Source organism: Pipistrellus hanaki (genome assembly GCF_964339955.1).
Source record: "Pipistrellus hanaki genome assembly, chromosome: 16".
NCBI classification, from domain to species: domain Eukaryota; kingdom Metazoa; phylum Chordata; class Mammalia; order Chiroptera; family Vespertilionidae; genus Pipistrellus; species Pipistrellus hanaki.
In genome coordinates, this window is record NC_140518.1 from 46817926 (window position 1) to 46834574 (window position 16649).

The 16649-nt window shown below is 46.5% G+C and overlaps 2 protein-coding genes and 1 pseudogene across 8 annotated transcripts in view; all 3 read left to right on the forward strand.

Annotated features, from left to right (window-relative positions):
- The window catches only part of SHMT1 (serine hydroxymethyltransferase 1), a 1020383-nt gene that overhangs the window by 360714 nt on the left and 643020 nt on the right, over positions 1 to 16649 (forward strand). The gene's annotated exons all lie outside the window — the stretch shown is intronic.
- TOM1L2 (target of myb1 like 2 membrane trafficking protein) overlaps positions 1 to 16649 on the forward strand; it is a 140187-nt gene that overhangs the window by 15568 nt on the left and 107970 nt on the right. The gene's annotated exons all lie outside the window — the stretch shown is intronic.
- Positions 5089 to 6728, forward strand: LOC311610784 (neurofilament light polypeptide-like; annotated as a pseudogene). Its single transcript has 3 exons — positions 5089 to 5170; positions 5386 to 5402; positions 5575 to 6728. The product of its transcript is annotated as a neurofilament light polypeptide-like (transcript).

Below are 16649 nucleotides of genomic sequence, written 5' to 3' on the forward strand. Positions count from 1 at the left end.
TAGTGTTGAAAGGAGAAAAAGAGGGGATTTAAACAGATACTAAGTTGTCTAGCTGACCACCTTGCTTTTAAGATATTACATCAACAATTCTGGGAGGCATATCAACAATTCTGTTTGGGGTTTGGTGTAAAATGGAGTGTAATGGAGAGAGACTGATTCTTTCATCTCAGAGACTCTGGCTGCAAGTCGTTGTGAGCTGGGGACAAGGACAGGGCCTGCAATTGGACACTGCAGAGTTTCTTGCCACTCCTCACAGGAGAAAGCACGCCAAGTTCTGGCATGTCATTAGAATAGGCAACGGGCCTGAGAAATGGCCTGAGAAATGACGTTGCTTGGTGTTTGAAAGTGGAATTTGCTAGTGGCTTCCAGAGAGCGAGAATCACTCGTATTAACTCTGGTGGAAATTTAAAAACTGGCAGTTCAAAGAACCACCAAATTCTAGTTGAAAGGGCCTGACCAGCATTTTGTTCCACCCCCTGGTTTTACAGGTGAGAAAACTGAGGCCCAGAGAGGGTATAGGTCTGCTGTTTTTACCCTAACAAGACTTCTGACACCAAATGTGTGGATGTTTTTCTGACACCAAGTAGCTGTCCTATAATTCAGTTCTTACGTAACCATCTGGAGTTATTCCAGATCTTACAGGTGTGGGGCTCAGTCCCAAAGACTGCCCCCACTTCAGACACCCCTGAAAGTCCCCGGTTGCCACCTGTACTTCTGACCAACAGGCTATAAATTGGGGGTTCCCAAGACCCCCCATTTTTACATTTCCTAGTTTCTATAAAGGACACAAATCGGGAACAGCTCAGTAGAAGAGACGCCCAGGGCAGGATCCTAGGGGAAAGGCGCAGAGCTTCCATGCCTCTCGGTGCTATTCTCCCATGCCTCCATGTGCTCGCAGACTGAGAAGTTCTCAGAACCCCATTGGGTAGTTGGGATTAAGTCATGGCCAGTGGTGACTAACTCATTCTCCAGCCCCTCCTCCTAGAGGTTGGAAGTGGGGATTGGCTGAAAGTTCCCAACCCTGTAATGCCCTGTTGTTTCTGGCAACCAGCTCTCCTCCAGAAACTATCGACCCTCTCCGCGCCCCCCACCCCACCCCACACACACAGTTAGTGCATTATCATGCAAAGATCTCAGCGCTGCAGAGATTCCAAAGGTTTTTGGAGCTGTGTGCCAGAATTCCAGGACAAAGATCAAATATTCATTCATTCATTCATTCAAAAGTTGAGGACAAATATGTGATACCTTAATCAATAAAGAAATTTAAAAAAAAGTGTTTAAGCAAAACCGGTTTGGCTCAGTGAATAGACCATCAGCCTGTGGACTGAAGGGTCCCGGGTTCAATTCCAGTCAAGGGCATGTACCTTGGTTGTGGGCACATCCCCAGTAGGGGGTGTGCAAGAGGCAGCTGATCGGTGATTCTCTCTCATCGATGTTTCTAGCTCTCTATCCCTCTCTCTTCCTCTCTGTAAAAAATCAATAAAATATATATATTTTTAAAAAGTGTTTATTTGAGTCAAACTGCAACATTCGCCGGGGAGCACAATCTCACATGCTCCCGTTATTTCTTATTAAGTCACAGTAGGTGACTGGCCAACGTCCCACTGTGTGTCAGTGGCAAAACTGGGGAAAGAACTCAGTTTATGATCTCCACCTTTTTCTACTTTCCTCCGGGCCCTCGCCAGTAATTTGGATACAGTATTTGTATCCGGACAGGGAAACTAGGCAAAGTAGCAATAAGTCTGACATTCATGACTCAGGCTCATGAGGGTAAATACTTTTTTATTGCTTGAAAGTTAATCTCCTGTTTTAGACCTGGCTTGGTTGAGGTGATTATTTAGCTCCAGGTTTGAGGATTGAAATGAAATTCGTTCACAGAATAATCTTTGGTCTTCTGTTTTATCTGCTTTTTCTGGCACTGATCTAGGATAGGGAAACTAATCCCAGGCTAGGACTTGGGAAGTCTGGGATTGGCCACCACTCCGCTGCTAATTTGCTCTATGACTTTGTGCAGGTCACCTTCTACCTGTTTACTCATTTCAAGAACATGGATTGAACAACAGGGTCTCCAGATTCATTTCCACACCTAAGCTCAAGTCCTGGATCCAAGTGGCTTTTACTTTTCCTTCAGGCCATTGGCTTCCACAGGAGATTATCTTTCTTTTGAATTCAGTTTGTGTATGTGTGTATATAAACTGAGTGGCCAGATTATTATGACCTCTGAACACATAATAATCTGGCCACTCAGTGTATATCCTATATAATAAAAGGATAATATGCAAATTGTTCCCTCAGCCAGGAGTTCATCCAGCAGGCAGGCTGGCCAACTGTCCATGTCCCCTCTCCCTGGCCAGGCTGTCTGGACCCCACCCATGCACTAATTCATGCACTGGGCCTCACACACACACACACACACACACACACACACACACACACACACTGAGTGGCCAGATTATTACGAAGTGCCCATAAGCTACACTCATTTCAATTTCTTTTTTTTTTTTTAAAATATATTTTATTGATTTTTTACAGAGAGGAAGGGAGAGAGAGATAGAGAGCTAGAAACGTCGATGAGAGCGAAACATCGACCAGTTGCCTCTTGCACACCCCCCACCGGGGATGTGCCCGCAACCAATGTACATGCCCTTGACCGGAATCGAACCCGGGACCTTTCAGTCCGCAGACCGACGCTCTACCACTGAGCCAAACCGGCTTCGGCTACACTCATTTCAATTTCATAAATACTTTTGAACATAAAGGCAGATTGCTCTAGGGCAGTGTTTCCCAACCTTCTCTCATGATGAGAATCACCTGGTGGAGTTGTTAAAACACAGATTCCTGAATCCCAACTAAGAAGTGCTAAACTAGAATTTTTGGGAACATATAGGTAAAATTGTATACTTAACTAGTGCTCTAAGACAGATTTTATATACAGAGCACTAAGTTAGGTATGCAATTTTACCTATATGTTCTCAAAAATTCTAGTTTAGCACTTCTTAGTTGGGATTCAGGAATCTGTGTTTTAACAACTCCACCAGGTGATTCTCATCATGAGAGAAGGTTGGGAAACACTGCTCTAGGGAGCAACAGCAAAAGGAAGGGAGGCCTGGAAGGGGCTGAGCAGGGGGTGGAGGAGCCAGAGGTTTTGTGGCCTCGTGGCTGTGGAGCTTAGTGTCAGTGGGAGGGGTTTTGCTTGCTTTTCTTCATAATGTCTTTAACCTTTGTTCCTCTTCGGGGTTTTCACCTCCTCTAACTTAGTTTATCCTAGTCTTGCCTGGGCCATTGAAGGTGCCGTTCAGTTGGTCTCTTTCCTTCCATTCTCCCTCCTTTTCTACACTGTGCCACTCAAGATTTCAGACAACTATCCTAGAGCTCTCCTGGCACTATCCCTCTCCTTTAAATGAGTTATGCCACCTGGTTTTTAAGGTCTCACTGGGTGGGCTTCTTCCTGTCTACCCTAACAGAGCTCTGCACACACTTTCATTTCCTGTCCTTCCCTTAAAAGAGCTCTGTACACACTCTTCCATTTCCTGTCTACCCTATCAGAGCTCTGCACACGCTCTTCCATTTCCTATCTATCCCTTAAAAGAGCTCTGCACACACACTCCATTCCTGCTCTCTCCTTGCCTGTACTCATCGTGTTCCCCCTGCAGGGCACTATTTTCCTCTTGTTCCAGACTCTTTTCCATAGTGGCTGCACCACTTTACCTGCCCACCATCAGTCCATAAAGTCCCAGTTTTTCCACAGTGTCGCCGATCCTGCTTTATTCATTGTGGCCACGCTAATGGGTATGAGGTGGTTGCATGCTTTTTAAGAGCATGTTATTAAGCAACCATCTAGATTCAGGATTGTTCAGAACCTACGAGAAGGATATGTGTCTGGAGGAAGGCAGAGCATCAGTATCATGGGGAATATGTCTATTTTTTCAGCATTTTATATTTACCAGAGGATACCATATGGTTGTTTTTACATAAAACTTCTTTGTTGGGAGGGAGAGTGGCCGCCTAGCCTCTAGAGGCAGTGATGGAACCGCAGGCTTGAGGGTCACCTGTGCCTAAGTGCCAGAGCAGAATGAGCCCTCCTGTGGGCTGGTAGCATGATCTTGGCCTATAGTGAACAGATGTCCCTCAGGAGGAGACACCTCCTTTCTTGGGGGCAGCTCAGCACCCTGGGTACTGTCAGGCAGTGCTATGTGGTGGGGGTGCGGGGGAGGCAGGACAGCCCCCAGGGTTTCTGAGTACCTGCCCTGTTGGTGCTGGGGATGTGTGAGGGCCAGTCACCGCCCTCAGGGAGTTTCCACTGAGAGGAATAAACACATACCTCAGTGCCCAGGGTGAGTCCTGTGGGGGCACTGTGGGAGGACCTGGTTTTGAAGGATGAATAGGAGTTGGTCAGAAAGAGAGAGAAGAGAGTTAGAGGGAACAAGCCTTTCAGCTTGTCATTGAACTTCAGCAAATTCATACTCCCGTTTGAGACAATGTCCTAAGAGGACTTCAGTTTCAAAACTTGATAGACTTAGAAGGATATGAAATGATAGGTGGTTCAGAGCTCCACTAAGGGACAGGATGGGGCGGGTAAATGTGAGGGTACCCACTTTTTGAGTATGGTGTCCCAAAAGCCCCATTGTGGTCAGAAGGCTGCCTCTGAGATGGTTCACACACCCTCCTGCTCCTCTTACAGGTGAGCAGAGTGGAGAGGGGAGCAGCCCTTTGGAGTGGCTGAGGGGTCTTCCCATAGAGTGTTGCATTACAACCCTCATGAGTACGCCCCTGATTTTAAAGTTAGACAAGAAACAGTACGTAAAGCGAAAGTAACAAATGCATATATTGTTTTAAACCGACAATACAAAAGAGCCTCTACACTAATACAAGAGAAAGATGCTAATTGACTGTACCTTTGCTATGCCCACAGCCAATCAGGAGTGATATGCAAATGAACCCAACTAAGATGGCGGGTACATTTCCATAAGCAGGTGGGGCAGGCAGCCCTGACTTAGCCCACAGAGTCCAGGCCACCATGGACTTGGCAGGCTTGGTGGGCAGCGCATGATGTCTCCTGTGAGATCCAGGCAGCATCTACCGCTGCCCATGGGTCCAGGTGGTTATTGGGACCAGGCAGGCCTTGACAGCACCAAAAGGAACCAGGAAGCCATTGGGACCAAGTATGGCGGTATGGACAGCACCTGACGCTGCCCACGGAGTAGAGGGGGCAATTGGGACTGGGAAGGCAGCATGGACAGCACCTGACGTCACCCTTGGGGTCCAGGCTTCAATCGGGTCGGGCAGTTCCAGCAGGCAGTGCCTGATGCTGCCCGTGGAGTCCAGGGAGTGATCGGGACCTGGCAAGCGACATGGACAGTGCCTGACGCTGCCTGTGGGATCCAGGCAGCAATCTGGACCAGGTAGGCAGCATGGACAGCGCCTGATGTTACCTGCGGGGTCCAGGGGGTGATCGGACTGGGAAGGTGGCATGGACAGCACCTGATGCTACCTGCAGGGTCCAGGGGGTGATCGGGACCTCGCAAGCGGCATAGACAGTGCCTGATGCTACACGTGGGGTCCAGGGGGCAATAGGGACTGGGCAGGCAGTATGGACAGCACCTGACATCACCCTCGGGGTCCAGGGTGCGATTGGGACTGGGTTGGCAGCATGGACAGTGCCTGACATTGCCTGGGTTCTGTAGGCAGGGATGGCCAGGGTCTCAGGGATCACTGTCTGCCCCGGGGCCGCCTGAGGACACTGGTGGAGCAGCCCGGGTTCAACATTTTAATGAAAATTCAGTGCCTGTGCCCCTCCCCACTGCTCTCTGTCCCTGGAGAGGAGAGGAGTGGGCAGTTAGGCACAGGGGCTCCGAAGTGGCTGGGAACAACCTGCAGGCGAGCTACCTGGAGGAGGTGCTGAACCATGAGGATGCAGAGGGCTGGCTGATGGAGGTGAGCAAAGGTGCAGATGAGGCGGCTCTTGCCAGCGCTGAGCTGAAAAAGTGCATCAAAAGCCTGATAGACAGAATCGCCTTCTGAAGAAGGTGCATGTCCAGTACGCTCAGATCTCCGTGTTCTCCAAGTTTGACCTCTGTGCTGTGCTCAAGGACATCTGTGCCCACTATGAGAAACTGGGTGCCAAGGATATGCAGAATGCCAAAGAATGGTACAAGAGCCACTTTACCATGCTGGCAGAGAGCGCTGCCAAAAGCACCTACGAAGTGTGGGTCAGCGACTGCTCAAGGCCAAGACCTGGAGATGGAAGCAAGCTGGGGCATGAACGAAGTGCTGGGAAAGCAGCTGCGAGAGCTGGAGGATAAGCAGAACGCTGACGTTAGTGCTCTGCAGGACACAATCAACAAATTAGGAAATGAGTTGAGAACCACAAAGAGTGAAATGGCAGGATATTTAAAAGAATACCAGGACCTCCTCGATGTGAAGATAGTTTTGAACATTGACATTGCAACTTACAGGAAACTCTTGGAAGGTGAGGAGACCCAGCTCAGTTTCTTTTTCTTCTTTTTTTTTTTTTTTTTTTAAATATATTTTATTGATTTTGTACAGAGAGGAAGGGAGAAAGATAGAGAGTTAGAAACATCGATGGGAGAGAGTTATCGATCAGCTGCCTCTTGCACACCCCCTACTGGGGATATGCCCGCAACCAAGGTACATGCCCTTGACCGGAATCGAACCCGGGACCCTTCAGTCCCCAAGCCGACGCTCTATCCATTGAGCCAAACCGGTCTCGGCCCAGCTCAGTTTCACCAGTGTGGGAAGCATAGCCAGCGGCTACTACCAGAGTTCCCAGGTCTTTGGTGATCTACCTATGGTGGTTTACAGACCAGCTCCTACTTGGTATCTGCTTGCTCTTTCCTTTCTTAATATACTAGCCACGTCCAGGAGGAGCAGATCGAGGTGGAAGAGCCCATTGAGGCTGCAAAAGCTGAGGAAGCTAAGGATGAACCCCCTTCTGAAGGAGAAGCTCAAGAGGAGGAGAAGGAGAAGGAAGAGGCTGAGGAAGAGGAAGGAGAGGAAGAGGAAGAAGGTGCTAAAGAAGAATTTGAGGATGCAAAGGAGGAAGAAAGAAGTGAAGGTGAAGGTGAAGGAGAAGATGCCCAAGAAGCTGAGGACGAGAAGAAAGGTGAAGGTGCTGGGGAGAAGCAAGCAACCAAGAAGAAAGATTGAGCCCCCCTTTCCTTAATTATTTCAGGAATAATCCTCCTGAAACCAGGTCAGCCCCATCACCAACCAAGCGGTTGAGTTCCTGATACTATATGAATTAAGAAGTCAATATATATAACATTCTGTGACTCAGGTTGGACATTAAATGTTATGCTATGACTTTTCTCCTTATGCAGAGTATCTGTGTGCTTGCAGAGTGGCTTCCTGGCTTGCTGCCAGCCTGTGCATGGTCCACGCTTATGAGTTCAGGATCTATGACAATGTGAATAATTCAGATGTTTACAATAAAAACACATGAATACATGAATTCACTAATGTTAATGTTAAACTTCATGGAAAAAATAGCCCTTTGAATCTTTGGTGGTTAGAAATTAAAGACCTCAAATCACATGCAATAAACAGTAAAGTTACACTAAATGACCAAAAAAAAAAAAAAAAAAAAAAAAAACCACCAAAAAACAAAAACAAAAACAAAACAGAAAAAAACATTAGGGGCCAGGAAACATTCAAAGAACTGGGGAACCATTCCCAGATCAGGAGGGGAAGTCACAGGGTGTATATTATTGCTACAAATACAATATTTCCTACTACTTTCAACATATTCAATGTAATGTATTAGATGCCTTCCTATTGCATGAAGTATGTATTCTCATAGAGTAATACTGGTAGATATGTTATAGTTATGGCAGAATGTCATATCCTATTAATAAAAGGGTAATATGCTAATGAGACCATGAGACCTTCCAGATGTCCTAACGGACAAAGCCATGGTGGCGGGGCTGAGGCAGAAGTGGTTATGGGTAATCAAGTCAGGAGGGGAGGGCAGTTGGGGGTAATCAGGCTGGTGGGAGAGTGCAGTTGGGGACAAGCAGTCCAGCAGGCAGAGTGGTTAGGGGAAATCAAGCAGGCAGGCAGGTGAGCAGTTAGGAGCCAGTAATCCCACATTGTGAGGGGTTTGTCCAACTGCAGGTTTAAGCCCAATCCCACAGGGGTCCCAGGTTGGAGAGGATGCAGGCCATGCTGAGGGACACCCCCCAACCCCCCTTGCACGAATTTTGTGCACCGGGCCACTTGTATATATATATAATAAAAGGGTAATATGCAAATCGACTGAATGGTGGAACAACTGGTCACTATGATGCACACTGAACACCAGGGGGCAAATGCTCAATGCTGGAACTGCCTGCTGGTGGTCGGTGAGCTCCCACAGGGGGAGCACTGCTCAGTCAGAAGCCTAGAAGCCAGGCTCATGGCTGGCAAGCACAGGAGGGGCGGGAGCTCTCCCGCCTCCATGGCAGCGCTAAGGATGTCTGACTGCCGGCTTACCCCGCTCCCCTAAGCAGTCAGTCAGACATGCCCTGAGGCCTCCCGGACTGTGAGAGGGTGCAGGCCAGGCGAGGGATCCCCCTGAGTGTACAAATCTCATGCACTGAGCCTCTAGTATTTTGTATAAAGTGCCAGTTCCCACTTTCCACTTCTGTTGGGCTCCCCATAGGTATCCCCAGCAGCTGCTTAGTGTGTGGTCCTGGTTCTGTGAAGTTCCTTTTGTGAACTGGGATACTACTGTGGGTTTTACTTTACAACTCGCTTTGCCATGCCATTGTGTGTTTTAGCTGTCTTCCATGGCAGCGTATTTCAGCCCACCTCGCATTCCAAGAGCGCATTCACAATTATACCGCCTTTCTTGCTGGGAGGCAGTGTTGCTGCTGTCCCTCGACATCTCCTGTGTTGAGCATCTGCCCCCTAGAAGTCAGTGTGTGTCAGAGCTACCACCTGGTAGGCCAGTTGCTTAGGCTTTTATATATTAGATGCTGTGCAACCTATGCTTGTACACATATATATTTCTATGGTGTAGAATCCTAGAAGTAAAACTTCTATAGAGACTGCCAAATTGCCTTTAAAAGGGGGTCCAACATAGATTCTGAGTAACAGATCCCAAGAGTAGCTGTTTCTCCTCACCTCCATCAGTGCGAGGTAGCTTTATATTTTTGCACTCTGAGGAGGGAAAGGCATTTGGTTGTCAGTGGCCATGCCCCCCCATGGATAACCGGCTCTGAGACTGTGGAGTAAGCTCACTGCCTTCCTTCCTGAGCACCCTCCTGCAGACTTGCAGAATGGACGTGTCATCGGCAGAGCTGAAGGGTTCATCCGTGTCCCGCCAGCCAAGGACCTTTACTTTTCTTGTAGAAAGCTTTCCCTAAGAACTCTTTTGGTCACCATTTCCTGGTTGCCTTTCATATGAAATATACCAGGTGAACCGGTTAACAATGCGGATTTTGTAATCAAAGAAAACGCGATAATTTCAAGAGAAACATCAAAAGTGCTTTATTCAAAGTACTGTACATCGCTAGCTACACATTTTCCCCATCTTTCAGGTAATTTGTGGGTACCATCCCAATAGAACTTTTCTTGTTTCGAGGCAAACCATTCAGAGACCTTATTTCCCCCTTCTTCATACATTTGAAGTGCTGCTCAGAAAGTGCGAGTGCCATAAATCGGAGCAAGTGGTCATTTGAAGGAGCAAGGTCTGGTGACTATGGCGGGTGGGGTAATACTGTGTTTCCCCGAAAATAAGACATCCTCCAAAAATAAGACCTACTTACAGGTTTCCTTCTGAGTGAAATATAAGGCATCCCCCGAAAATAAGGCCCCCTAGGCTAAACATGAGAGTTTGGTCCACTGATTCTGAAAGAAATGGATTGTTATGATGCTGTTTCAGAAGATGATGACATGATTGTCATTGAATAAATGAGTAAATTCTTGATACTGTAGGATTCACAGTTTCTCTGGTTTGTGTTGACAACTACCGTACTACCGTACCGTATACAGGTAATAAATTTCCTTTATTTTCATTTAACAATAAATATGTACCATATTCTTCTTCATGGAAAAATAAGACATCCCCTGAAAATAAGACCTAGCACATCTTTGGGAGCAAAAAATAATATAAGACACTGTCTTATTTTCGGGGAATCAGGGTACTTCCCAGGCAAGATCTTTTAACGTGTCTTTAACTGGTTTTGGATGTGTGATGGTGCGTCGTCATGAAGCAAAATTACTTTGCCATGTCTTCTGGAACATTCTGGTCATTTTATGATCAAAGTGTGGTTCAAATTGATTATTTGTTGTTGGTAAAGATCAGTATTAATGGTTTCACCTGATTTTAGAAGCTCATAATATACCACACCTTCCTGATCCCACCAAATGCAGAGCATTGTCTTCTTTCCGAAGCGATTTGGCCTTGCAGTCGATGTTGATGGTTGACCTAGATCAACCCATGATTCTGTGCATTTGGGATTCTCAAAATAAATCCACTTTCATCGCAAGTCACAATTCGATGCAAAAAAGACTTTCTTTTGTGCTATTTAAGCAACATTTTACTGATGACTTTTCGGTTTTCCATTTGTGTTTTGTTCAGTTAATGTGGCACCCATTTTCCTTCCTTTAAAATCTTCCCCATTGCTTGTAAACGATTGGAAATTGTTTGCTGAGCAACGTTAAATCTTTCTGCAAGTTGTTTTTGAGTTTGACACACATCTTCATCCAATAATGCTTGTAATTGTTGGTCTTTAAACTTTTTCGGTTGATCTGGACATTCTTTGTCTTTCACATTGAAATTATCATTTTAAAGTATTTAAACCAGCATTCACAAGTATCTTGAGATGGAGCATGTTCACCATAAGCTTCCCAAAGTATATGATAACTTTCAGCATCACTTTTCTTCAAAATAAAGTAATGAATTACAACTTCCCACAAATGCTCTATTTTTGGCATGAAATTCGACATTTTTAATCATAAAAATACCTATGATGTCAAACACCTTCAGCAAATTTGACATATGAAGTTTTGAAGCTTGCTGTCAATACAACAAAATAGCATACATATCAAATTCCATGTATATCAACTTATGTGTAACTCCATCTATTGAAAAAACCCCACATTATTAACCAGTATACCTGGTATCAGTGCCTCATTTCTTTCCCGTCTGCCTGCCAGCTGGGAGGGAACCGCATCTCTGTTGCTGCTCCAGGCGGTACACTGATCTCACATTCACAGTCCCTGCCTGTTACTGGCTGACTTAGCCTTGAGGATCCACAGCGCTGCTTCCTGGTCTGTAACCCAGAGAAATGAACAGGAATCAGCAGTCTTGTACACTCCCTAGTTAGCTCACAGACATCTGATGAACATGCTCAGAGGCTGGGCTTCAGAGGCAGTTCTCTGGCAGAGCTGGGAAGGGAGTGAGTGTGGAGGGCTGCCGTTTACAGAGGGCTCCTGCTCACTCCCGTGCACCCCTGGGGAGCAGTAGGGTTTTCTCTGAGTGATGGTGGGGCTGAGCCAGGTACATGCCGGGAGTAAGTGGCAGAGCCAAGATCTGACCTCAGGTTTTCCCCACATTAAAGCCACTGCACCTGCTCAGAGATTGTTCTCAAAGAGCCCTGAGATGCCACCCCGGAGATGCTCCCCTGGAGTGAAGGTGAGCCCCGTAAGAAAACACTGCTGTTTCCCCTCCTTCCGTTCCCTGCACACCGAGGCTGGGCCTGGCTTCTCCATAGCGCTCTTTCCATTCATGCCTGGGGACCACCTTCATGACTTTTAAAATTGTAATAATCTTTTATTATGTATCAAATTATCTCCAACATAAGTTTCAATTTACTTAAATTGGGTAGCCTTTTTAAATATGAAGACAAAGCCGAGACCGGTTTAGCTCAGTGGATAGAGCATCGGCCTGCGGACTGAAAGGTCCCGGGTTCGATTCCGGTCAAGGGCATGTACCTTGGTTGCGGGCACATCCCCAGTAGGGGGTGTGCAAGAGGCAGCTGGTCGATGTTTCTCTCTCGTCGACGTTTCTAACTCTCTATCCCTCTCAATTCCTCTCTGTGTAAAATCAATAAAAAATATTAAAAAAAAAATATGAAGACAAAAATTCTCTTTACATACAATATCTAGTTTAGATTCTAGCAAATATAGTACTTTTCATTGTAGCATTTCTGCTTAACACACTAGTAAGAACCAAAAACAACCAAAAATTATAAACCAAATCCCCTAATCTCTCAAGTATCAATATTAGATGAATAATTAAAAAGATAACTTCTTTTGTTTAGAAATACAGAATGAATATTAAAGTTAGTTGCAAAAAGGCAGTTTGTTTCTTGGCTAATGACAAAATGATCCTTGAAAGGAAAGCTAAAGATTCCGCATTACCTTTTGCCAGTTTCTGTTTTAAATTCACTGTTTGATATTTGTAAAGGTCAGATGAGCTATTTTGGTGTCCAAGGCCATGATGAATGGAAAAATCCTGTGTTCCCATTGGCTCCCGAGGATGAAGGGTTAGTGTGTGTTGTGTGTGTGTGTGGGGGGGGGGAGGGGGAGGGGACAGTGGAGCAGTGCAGCTCTGCAGAAAGGGCTGAGCCTGTGCTGGCGTTGCAGGAGCAGCAGGCCCATGAAAAATGTAGGAGGAAGCTCCTCTAGCGCTAGGCCTGTGGAGTTTTTCTCTGTTTGCAATGATGCAAATCTCTGGGAGCTTTTGTTTTCCTCTGTTAACCCCTGCTGCTAAGAATTTAATATGGAGAGCACAGTGCCCCCTTCCTGAGAGGCTGTGGGCCCATCTATCGTAACCCTGCCAGAAGGCTCCTCAGTTCCTTGCAAGTTGGCATGCTTGTGTTAAGCTTTTTGCCTCTTCTCGTAGGAGACATTGGTTTTGTTCTAAGTTAAATAAAAATCGTGTGTTGGCTCCAGATTTCCACAAGAGAAGCAGGTGCCTGGTGCGTCGAGGGAATAACTGAATATGGGGTTGTTTCCCCACCAAGAGCAGATGGTCTGGGCCAGTTCATCTTGTGACCTGTCTTTGCTTCTGAGACACCAAATCTCTGGTCCATGGATCATAGTCTTTAGCTTTGTAGCCATGGAGGTGGGGGGAGCAAAAAGCTGTCGCTATCATTTCCCTTTTGTCTAGAACCTTTGGAAGGAAACTGTTACAGTATTTTAAGGCACTAGATAAGCCTCCTGCAGCCTTGGGCTTTTCAGAATCCTGCAGAGCACAGCAGTAAGGTGGCCCCAGCTATGGTCTGGGCTGAGCCCTCTGCTCAGCATCCTGTCGCCCTTATGGGGCAGCCTCTCCCAGTAGCTGCTCCGTGCCAGGCCCGCTGCCTGTCTGCTCAGGGGCCACATTTTTAAAGTCGCCAATAGTGATAATAGACACCTGGTATTGGTCTATTGTGTAGTTTGGTCCGTTGTGTAGATGGGGAGCAATAGGATGGCCTCTCTAGCCCCAGAGCCCACATTCTCATCAGGAGGCAAACAAGTGTAGTTGAGGGTATCCTAATAACAGTGGGTGTGTTCTTTGCTGGGGCAGAGTGAGGCGCTCGGCGGTGACATCTGAGCTGCTCCTACAGGAGTCATCAGGAGGCGGGGCATGTTGGGAAGAGAGAGCATTAGAGACAAGGTACCCAGGTGTCTGAGGCAGCTAGACCCCAGGCTTTGGGTATCTGTTTGGGGACCTGGTCTGGGGGCAGGTGGCAGTGAGTGCTGGTTAGTGAGTCACTCTGAGCGTCTGGTTGAGAAGTGTAGATGTTGTTGGAGTTAGTTGGGGAGCTCAGAGAGGTTTTTAATGCACAGAGGGAAGATGTGATCAGATTTCTGTTTGGGAAGATCATCCTGGGATAGTGTTGAGGGTAGTTTAAGGGGGGAGACAGGTGGAAGGGACACCAGTGGGGGCTGCAGTAGTACCCAAGGGGAGCCGAGGAAGCAGAGCTCAGCCTGCGCAGCTGCTGCACCTACATGTACCGCTCCTTCTCTCCTTCCTCGCTTTCTTATCTCTTCATTCTCCTTCACAACCTTCACATCTTTTCACACCAAAGTCCTGCTTCCTTTCTGAGACCTTCCTAGACTCTAGGCAGCAGGGTCACCCTTCCCCTGCACCCCTCCAGCAGTGAGGACTGCCACCATATGATGCTCAGTGGAGATTGCCTTGTGGTTCCCAACTTAGATTGTCTGAACTTTGGGTTCTAGAATGATGCCTGCCAGTCCCTAATGTGAATGGACCATATAGTGAGGATGGAAAGAAGGAGGAATGCTTTATTACAGTGGAGTAGAGAGAACTTGGAATTTGGGGACAGAACACACCTCAATTTGAGACCCATCTCTGCCTTTACATCATCCTAGAGATGAGGTGATATTTTTTGCTCTTGCTTTTTATTATGCAAAGTTTATACAAATAAGGAACACAGTATAGTGAACTTCTATGTACTCATGCTTTAGCTTCAACAGTTCTCAACATCTGGCCAATCCAACATCTGTTTCATCTTGTTACCATACCATCTTCCCTGGCTCTGCATTATTTTGAAGCAGATTCCAGACTGCATATAATTTTATCCATAAATATACTAAGGTATATGCCTCTGGAAAATGGGCTTTTTATTGAACTCTAGGAGTCTAAACTATCTGGGCCCCCGCCTCCTCACCAGTGAAATGGGCATGATGACGCTTCATCCCAGAGCTGCTGAGTCAGGCTCAGGAGGGCCTTTGCCAGAGTCCCAATAGCTGGCTTTTCTTTACAACCTGCTGTGCACCAAGCACTGTAATGGCACCAAGAATACTGCCTTGGGGGTAGACAAGCTCAGATCTCACTCGCCACCTGTGTTTGGGGACATATTACTCAGTCTGAACCTCAGTGTCCTCATCTTTAAAAAATGGGGGCCGTAATAGCTCCCTCACAGGGTGGTTTTAAGTTTTAAATGAGACAGTGTATGTGTCAGGAGCAGCTCTTATTATAAACATTCTTAAAATGTATCCTGGGAACAAGGATGGTGGCATAGATAAATGCCATCATTCAGAACTGCCTAAAATCTGGCTGAACGGAAGTCCAACAACTAGAGAAGTAAAGAAGAAAGTAATCAAGAGGAGCAAAGGCACTGAGTAGTCTGGTCCGACACCCACATGTGGTGTTTTTTTAAATCGTGAGGGATATCTTTCCTACCATGAGAAGCAAGGGGTCCCAAAGCTCCAGACCTCCAATCCAGGGTTCCAGAGCTGGGAAGAGAAATCCTCATGACTTCAGCTGTAAAAACTAGTGGGAATTGTAGTTGAGTGGCTCAGAGACTGCTAGAGACTCAGGCAGTCCCTCTTAAAGGGCTGGCACACAAACTTACACTGTTCTGCTTCCTCTGAGCTCCAACACAGGGGTAGGGGTTGTTGGGGATCCAGGGACATACGGGGAGAAACTGGATTATCTGGCATTGGGGCAGGAACTTGGGGGCAGCTTTCTTCTAGACATGCTGTGCACAGGGGTCATTGATCCTGTGCTGCGACCTCTCCCATGACAGCTGAATGGCAGCCATATCTGAGTTTCCATCAGCCTGGCCCACACTGTTCACTCTTCTTTAGTGATTCCCTCAGACCCTGCCCCATCCAATCTGCAGTCCCACCCAAGCTGTTTGTAGCGGCTTTCCCACAGGAATGGCCTGTCCTGGCTCAGGCTTCAGACTTTTCTAAAACGTCTCAAACAAGCAGCAGCTGATGTCAGCATGCCCCAAACTTATCAATAAGAAGTCTAAGACCTGGCACTAGCACCAGCCTGCCTTGCTTCACAGATGGTCCTTCCATGGGTATTTCTAAGCCCAATACAAGTAGTAGCCATCTGTAGTTTGCTCTGTAGCTCCAACCAGGAAGCCTTAGGCAGTGGCTGACTTTTACTACTTGGGAAGCCCCAGGACCAGTGCACCCAGTGGACAACTTTTTACCATAATAGATTACAACCCTACACATTCACAAGCGACACACTCAAGGGGCAGACTCAGTGAGCACCAAAGCCCCACTGAACAAGTGCTGCTCCATAGGGGTGTCTCCTGCACAGCAGATCTCCCACTGTAGTTTCAGCTGGTCCTTACAGCTAGTTAGCCTGGAGGTCAGTTCCTTGCAGTGATGACAATAGCAATCAAGACTCAACCACAACAAGACTGTGAACTCAGCCTATACAAGGGGGCACCTAGAGTGCCTAGATCAGGTGACTGGGGAGGCTGATTCACTGGGCTCTACGGGACACCTACTACACAAGGCCTTTCTGCCAATTTTGGGAGACATAGCAGCTCTAACTAATACATAGAAACAAACAAAGGGAAACAGCCAAAATGTGGAGAAAAAGAAACATATCACAAATGAAAGGAATGCAAACAAACTGGATACAGAGTCCAAAATAACGATTATAAAGTTCTCAAGGATCTTAATAAGAGCTTCAAGGGACTTAGTGAAACTTTTAAGGATCTTAGAATTTCAAAGACATGAAAAAGGACCAGTCAGAAATTAGGCATACACTAACTGAAATAAAGAATAATTTATAGGGATTCAGCAATAGAGTAGAGGATTCCAAGAATTGAATTAACAATTTGGAATATTATGAAGCAATAAACACCTAATCAGAAGAGCAAAAAAGAAAAAAGAAATAAAAATGAAGATAGTGTAATGAGCCTCTTGGACAACTTCAAGTGTAC